Raw genomic sequence first — 8519 nt, 5'->3', positions numbered from 1 at the left:
TTGTGAGAGTGAAGATAGAGAGATAATGAAGATTTTCGTGAGTGAAGAGAGAGAATGAAGGGTTTCGTGAGTGAAGATAAGAATGAAGGGTTTGAGGGGTTTTCACGATAATTACAAGACTGCCACCGTGTTGGATTTTTCACTTCCGGTATACGAAAAGCAGTAGTGAAATCTCTTGCCCAATTGTGTTTCACATCAGTTATATCAAAAACAGTAGTGAAATCATTTAACCAAATGTCTTTTTTCTAGTAGTGTTTGTTGCATGTACCTTCGTCGCCGTCAAAGATCGAGTCGTACGTTGGAGCTTTCTCCATCGTGCCAGAACCTTCGTACGGTGAACTTCATCACCGAAGTCTTCTAGCTTTGATCCACATCAACACAATATTGAACATTGCAAATGGTTCAATCAGTTTAGAGACATTTTTTTACAAGTACACCAATTTATTTTTGAATGGTTTTTAATAAATCAATGAATTTTATCAAATTTAAGTTTTTTTGTTGATATTTTTCTAATAAACACACATAATCAAAAGAAATACAACTTGTAATCAACATTGTACAAACGTCGTTATCACGAGAAACTTTATGTACGCCGTTCTCTTTTTCTTTCTCATTATGTTTGGTTTTGATAATTTTTTTGGTGTAGACTTTATTTCTGATTTGTTAGGCATACATTTGGCTTGTATATTTTAGTGTTATTGTTGTATGACATAATGATTTGTCAATCTTTTGGGATTCTTAAAATTCACACTAAGTTTAGTTTGTTTGTTACTTTGTATGACTACTGATTTTATGGATCTATTTGTGGTTGAGAGAGAGTTTACTGCAAATTAAATTATTATTATTTTTAAAAAAATAACATTAGCATTGGTTTGCCCATCGCTATTAATCACAAGTCAAGTAATTAGCTTCAAGACAAGGCAAATGCTATATTTAGCATCCGCTCAGCAGACTTTATTTGCAATTTTGAAAAAAATCAAATGATGCATAATGACGTTACACAAAAATCAAAGCTACTAGCGTCTATCGTATACGTGTGATTGTAGCTTCGACTTAGCTTCTAATAAGACGAACACTAAATAGCGTATGCTGGATGCATATGTCTATCTTCGAGCATTTAATTGTCCGCTACGACACATACTCTAAGTAGACGCTAAAAACCTTGTAGCATCCGTTTTTTGGCATTTAGCGTCTGCTTCGGGCCGACACTCCAAAACAGTTTTATTGTAGTGAAATAATATGATAAAATCAAAATGATTGAAATATTCATGTCTCTTGATCTGCAACGTTGACACCATTGATTGAATTTTTAATTGATTGAAGTCGATCTTTCAATACGAACCAAACAAACACCACAATAAGATGATAAATCAAACACTATATATCACACTTAGACGACGAAATCACACACAAATAAGTTGTCATTCCTCCCTCTAAGTTTCTCTTAGATCTTAGCTTGGAGATTGATGCATAATAAGTTGTCAACCAATGATAATCTTAGTGTAAGAGTTGTCATCTTCCATTTATTTTCAGTTTGTGTGAGAGTAATGTTGAATTAATCTAGCCAACACCTTTTTGCAGTTGTCCTTTTGTAGTAAGCATCTATAGTTGGTTTGGTATATAACGCCATATTACCAGGTATATAAGTGTAACGCCCCAACTTTTAGAAATAATTGATTAATATTTTTTTTTAATTATTAGAAATTGTTTGTGCTGATTGTTGTGTAGTTATTTAATTATTTTAATGTGTTAAATAATTAATCATTGGGAAAATAAATGAGTACAATGATGTTGGTGAATTAAAATTAAAATGAGAATAAAAAAAATGGAGCATGGGGTGCAAATACTAAATGGTGCATGAAAAGGGGTATGAGTTAGTAAAACAGTAGAGAAACAAATAAAAATAAAAACAGATTTTTATTATCTGACTTGGGAGAAAAATGACCGACCTAGTTGTCTTCTATAAATAGGCATAATGTTAGAATTGCCCACTTTACCAAAATCAGAAAAATAAGAAATTAGTGACCTTAGAGAGAGAGAGGAAGCGCGAGGGAGAAAGAGAAGGGAGAGGAGAATCAAGAACAAAAGTAATCAACCTTAGGAGAGTAATTTTGCTATGAGGAAATGAGGTAAGAGGTTTAATCTTTCATCTAAGTTTCTAAATTTTTGATAGTATGAGTTGATTGTTTCTTCCCTTTCTTCCGTTTCTACATGTGTTGTTGTTGTTCATGTTTTGTTAAAGTGTGAATTCTTGTGCTCTGCTATGTTGATTGGATTCGTGTGATATACAATATTATGAAAGAAAGAGAGAAGTTAGGGTAATTTTCTGCATAAGGAGATTATGATGTAGTTGGATTAAATTGGGCATAACTTGAGTTAGGAAACATATTTTTGAGTGAACCCAATTGGGTCTGAAAACTAAGAAGTAGTAGTATATTACTGGAATTGGTGGTGATCCTCCATGATATAAAACTGGAATTGGTGTTGATTCTACATGATGTAAAATTGGAATGGATGTTGATATTGTTGACTTATTTTTTTTTATAATTGTGCTCATTTGTGTTGGATATTCTTTGTGATTGTATTACTGACCCTTGTTGCTTTTTTTTTTTTTTTTTCTAGTTTGGCCCTACGGTGTGCAACCGTAGATTTTCAGATAGGTGATGAGTCATAGTTACCGAGTTCGGGGAGCTTGTCCCTTGCTGTTTCAATAATTGAGTCGCTCTGATAGGATGTCTTGGGGAATTCACATATATATTCCATTAGTATTTCTTCGAAATGACTTAAACAGTGTCAATTGGTTTTTTTGGGAATGATTCCATTGCTCTCTTTAATTTTTGATTTCAAATTTTAGAACTTATGTTTATTGGTTTTAATTTTATTTCTGCTGCTTAATCCTTATTTAATTAAGTATTCGATTCAAAAGTAGGTGTGACACCTTTAATAGAATAAACTAAATTGAATTCTTCGCAAATAAAATCAAGGGAAAATTAAAGGGTGTTACAATAAGCGCCTAACCATTTTGTTTCATCTTTATTTCCCACAACTTATTCAATCTATTTTTATCAATTTATCAAAGTGAATGCAATATTTTACTTTTATTTTATTTTCCTAAATTAATACTAGACACCACGACGATCCCTGTGGAGACGAATCTATAAATATTATTACTCAAGGATAAACTTGAACACTTTCTAGGGGTCAGTCACTTTGCAATGTTTTAAAAACCAGACCGAAAGTCGAATCGGTATAACTTCAGCGTCATGGTTCAACCGATTCGACCGTTAATGAATCGATTAAACCGGATACTAAATATATATATATATATATATATATATATATATATATATATATATATATATATATATATATATATATATATATATAATGCACATCTCAACATCAAATTCATATTTCAATAGAACAAAAAACACATTTCTACACCAAATTCACATTTGAGTAAACAAAAAAACAAAAAAAATACAAGTCTATTAGGCCCAAGCCCATTTACACTAACTAACCCTAAATATAAAAGATACTAAATAATAATGCAACTTATATAGATATCCACAACAACACACAACCGGCCGCCCTCCCTCTCTTCTTAATACGCCGTCCTTCATCTCTTTCATCTATTAACATTTTTCTACATTGTCCTTCTTCCTCCCTCATTTTCTCTCCCTCTCTGCTTTTTTTTTTTTTGCTTGCTTACATATATTGGTTTACTCATTTCTTCTTCATACTCAAAGACAAAACCTTCAAAGACTTTAATAATCGAAGTTTATAGAGGACATTTACTGATTAGATCTAAAAAGAAAGTGAAGAAATCTAACAACAAAAAAAACTGGGCTGCAATTTATAGACTTGACGATTTCAGGAAACTGGTCCTAGTTTGACGATTAGACTAGTTCAGTCTAGTTCGTCCTGGTTGATGCAATTTTTTAGCGATTTTGAAGACCAACAATTTTAATAGTCAGGCCGAACCATATTAAACCCCATTTCACGGTTCAACTGGTCGGTCCGGTTTTAAAACATTGGTACTATGTCATTAGATCTAGTAACAATACAATTGTACATCTGTAAAATTGGTGGAAGTAGTACTATTATCCCCACTTTCTCAAGGAACAAACAGAAACACATATCAACAATAGATTCTCAAAAAACAAAAAACCCATATTACAAGGAGTGAGACAAAAGATTGCACAGTTTAACATCCGTTGATTTTGGCCTAAATTGAAGGATGTGAATATAGTTTAGGGACCTTTTAGTTGGTTTTAATAGTTTAGGGACTAAGTTGGTGAGAGAGTGATAGTTTAGGGACTAAATTGACTGATTACTCCCTAATTAAATATAGAAAATACTAATAATTAATATAAAGAATATTTTATATTCTAATCTATTATATATAAATATTATGAGAAAAAAGCAAGACATTGCATAAACTCTTTCTCCGTTCCTTCTTTCTTTGTCGTGTAACACCACCACCACCCATATACCTTCAACATTCTTCCTCACACTCCATCACATACTAATCCTTTATTCAGATAAAATATAACGGAAAAACATAAATTGCAAAGTGAAATAAACCATCTTGAGCCATAGGTGAAGAAATCACGGCTGCCATTCCCTTTTTGGTGGAAAAAAAATGAAAATTTGGAGTAAGAAAAGTGACGAGAGAAAGCAGAGAGAAGAGTAGTCGTGCAGCTGTGATGAGAATGAAGAATTTGGGAGACAATGAAATAAGAAAACCCTAGTTTTTGTTGTTTTACTATTTAAATGTTACAACAAAAACTAGGGTTTGCTTATTTCATTTTCTCCCAAATTTTTCCTTCTCATCACAGCTGCGCGGCTACTCTTCTCTCTGCTTTTTGTCGTCACTTTTCTTAATCCAAATTTTCATATTTTTTTTTCCGGCAAAAAGAGAATGGCAGCCGTGATTTCTTCCCCTAAGGCTCAAGATGGTTTGTTTCACTTTGCAATTTACGTTTTTCGTTAAATTTTATGTGAATAAAGGTGTGTTGATCTTTTTTCACCTATGGCACATGCTTGTTACTTTCCTCCATTAAACTCACTTCTAGCACACCAAAGGAACTGTTTAAGCTACCATCTTGCTCCTCTTATCCTCTTGGTTGAAACCCTTATTCATTTACGAAACACAAATCCTTTCAAATTCAAGATTTCATGTGAAGGATTCAATATTTCAATCAATTGAAAAACTCCTGGGTGTTAGAGAATTAAAGTAGATATTTCAATTTTCCTTCCTTTTCCCCTCTTTTCAGTGCAACCCTAAAACTCAATTCTCAACTTACTCAAGTCCTTCATTTATGTTCTTGCATGTATGAGATTTTCCTAAATTCCCAAGCTCAAAGGTGTTGAGAAGATAAGTTGGATATGTAGCAGAAAACGAGAGCTTGATGAAAAGTCGAGTCGGAGACTTATAGCAAGTTCAAGCTCTCTTTTTGTTGTATAAGGCGAGTTCCTTTAGGTTAGTCTACTCTTTTAAATTTAGAATTGGAATCGTAATGTTCATTAGGATGATGACTTTGATGAACAAGAGACAATAATTTAATTTATGTAAGAATGTGTATGATGAGCTTCATCTTACCCCAAGCTCATTGTTATGTTAAAATCATGATTGGAAGTTGTTTCTATAAGTATGATGAATTAGGATTAAATGAGTATATTTTAGACATGTTTTAATAAAGAAAAAGTGCAGAAACCACAATTGAACTGTCATGACTCGAGTCACAGGCCCTGTGAATCGAGTCATGCAGCCTTGGAAGTGCAGGAAAAATGTTTTTCTAGCCATGACTCGAGTCCGGATCTCCTCCAAAATTATGACTCGAGTCATGCACCTGCAAATGCACTAAAAACTGAATTTTTCAACTGTTATGACTCTGGTCATGAAACTAGTGACTCTGGTCATGACTCAATTCACACTACACATAAATAAATGATAAAAACCTCATTTTTAATGTCCTAATTGATTACAAACAAGTTTAGAAAATGTTTGTAACTTCTAATCATGATTCTAAAAAAAGACATCACGCCGCTTATAAAAAAAAAAATGACGGCGGCATCACGCCTACAAGTTCTATCCAGAAATTAGTAATTGCATCTCCATTCTCCGTTCACCGTTGTTTAGATTCTCCAATCGACGTTTTCCGTTCGCTTTCGATGCCAAAAGTAATTTCACTAAGTTTGCTGTTTCGCATCTCCATTCGACGTTCACCGTTGTTTACTTGTGATCCTTCCTTCAACAAAACACTTCTTCTTCGCCGTCGTCGTTTCTTCTCTAATGCAATTGTCGTGGCCGTCGCCGTTTCTCCTCTTCTGCAATTGCCGCTTCTTCTTGCCCTTCCTTCAACCTTAAAACGCTGATTCACCTCTTCCTTAGGCTGTGGAATCACTTCTCCATCATCGGCTACGTTTGTTCAAGAATCGGGTTCGTCTAGGTAACATTGACTTTATTTTTTATTCTCTTTAATCACTCTTTGTCAATTGATTTAATTTAATTGGCTGATTTGTAATTGCTATTTAAATTGTTAAAGTTGTGTTAATGTGTTTGATTTAGGGATCTAGAGTATTTCTTTTTCCTGCTGTTTGTGTGATCGAATAATTGTTGAATGATTGAATAATATGAATTGTTGAACGAATATATGTTTTGTGCTAGCTTGAATGATTGAATAAAATTAAGTATGGCTTTGGGCAGATTCCGTATTGCAGTATGTCGATGGAATCGGGTAACGGAGTCGCGCGGAAGAAATCAGACCTGAAACCGGAACCAGAACCGAAACGGCTGAAATCGGAAGCGGGATTGAGATCGGAACAGGAACAGGAACCCAAACCACCTTATTATGATTTTGATCCGATATCGATTTTCGATGGTAATTTTTAGAGCTGTCAAAATGGGCTAGCCCGAATGGGCCGGCCCGCCAAGCCCGGTTTTTTCCCGGGCTCAGGCCTTGAAAATCCTTGCCCGAATTATTTCCGGGCTTTTTAGCCCGGTCCGATAAAGCCCGATTAAAATATGGGCTAGCCCGAATGGGCCGAGGGCGGCCCGTAAGCCCGAAAAAAGTATAATAAAAAAAATATAAATAATTTGTTTTTGATGATTTGAAATAAAACACCGTTCGCTACTTAAGTAGCGGATGAATAAAAATAGGGCACCCAAGAAACTCGTAGGTAGCGGATGAGTAAATATAGGACGTGCGAGAAACTCGTACGTAGTGGATGAATAAAAATAGGGCGTGCGAGAAACTCGTACGTAGCGGATTTGTAAAAATAGGGCGCGCAAGAAACTCATAAGTAGCGGATGACTAAAAATAGGGCGCGCGAGAAAGTCGTAGGTAGTGGATGAGTAAAAATACGACGCATGAGAAACTTGTAAGTAGCGGATGCGTAAAAATAGGGCGCGAGAAAGTCGTAGGTAGCGGATGAGTAAAAATAAAGCGCGCGAGAAACTCGTAGATAGTGGATGAGTAAAAATACGGCGCACGAGAATTATTATTATATTCATATATATAATATAAGTAGCGGATGAGTAAAAATACGGCGCGCGAGAATTATTATATAAATATATATATATATATATATATTATATAAGTAGCGGGTGAGTAAAAATAAGACATGCGAGAATTATTAATCCTATTACACTAAAAGTAAAATAAAAAATAAAAAAATAAACCAGGCCGGCCCGAAAGCCCAACAACCCGTACCAGACCGGGCTCGGACACTAATTTTAGTAGTCCGTTTTTTATCCGGGCTTTTTAGCCCGGCCCGACGAAGCTCGAAGCCCGACCGGGCCGGCCCTAAATGAGCCGGGCTGCCCGTTTTGACAGCTCTAGTAATTTTAAGTTGAGTGACTTCCCCGTGTATGACGATTGACGATGACGCTGACCCTGAGCCTTATCTATATCTATATGGATGTGATGATTTTGTGTATAAGAATAAAACTATGAGGAAAATTGAAGAGGAAGATGCTCTTTATAAAGTGCTAGCTCTCTTGCGAACAAATTAGAAGCAATTAGGATCAAAATGTAAATTCATAGAATATAATACCTAAAATATAATTAATTTAAAAATAAAAGTAGTCAAAATTACTGTGGTAAAAAAAATTAATTATGTTTGACTTAAATACATATGGATGAATTTCATTGGTGTCACATTATGCCACATCGACATGGGGCATATACCCTAAATTTATGAGAGAATTAATTAGAAAAACCTGATTTTGTAAGCCCCTATGCCATAGCCATGTGATACATGCATGAAAGACGCCTCTACCTACCCGTAGTCGGTTCGCGGGCGGAGAGACATATTCATGGATGGATTAAATATAAGATGGATGCAGGTTTTTATGAAGAGGGTATAACCTCTTTGGCCTCCTGCATTAGAATTTAGAACACAAGTTGGAAATGGGATTGGTTATTATACATAAGCTATCCTTATGCACCATGCATAAGTTACTTAGTGCACCCCCCAAATTACTTGTGCACCCCCCAAATTACTAGCACACC

The 8519-nt window shown here is 34.8% G+C and overlaps 1 long non-coding RNA gene across 1 annotated transcript; it reads left to right on the top strand.

Moving 5' to 3' along the window:
* Window positions 1-1964: 1964 nt before the first annotated feature.
* On the top strand, window positions 1965-2901 carry LOC123885167. The gene is made up of 2 exons (XR_006801093.1): window positions 1965-2129; window positions 2649-2901. It is a non-coding gene; the product is annotated as an uncharacterized LOC123885167 (long non-coding RNA).
* Window positions 2902-8519: the final 5618 nt, after the last annotated feature.

The sequence above is a fragment of the Trifolium pratense genome, linkage group LG5, assembly GCF_020283565.1.
Source record: "Trifolium pratense cultivar HEN17-A07 linkage group LG5, ARS_RC_1.1, whole genome shotgun sequence".
NCBI lineage: Eukaryota > Viridiplantae > Streptophyta > Magnoliopsida > Fabales > Fabaceae > Trifolium > Trifolium pratense.
This window is presented reverse-complemented; position numbering and strand designations above follow the sequence as displayed.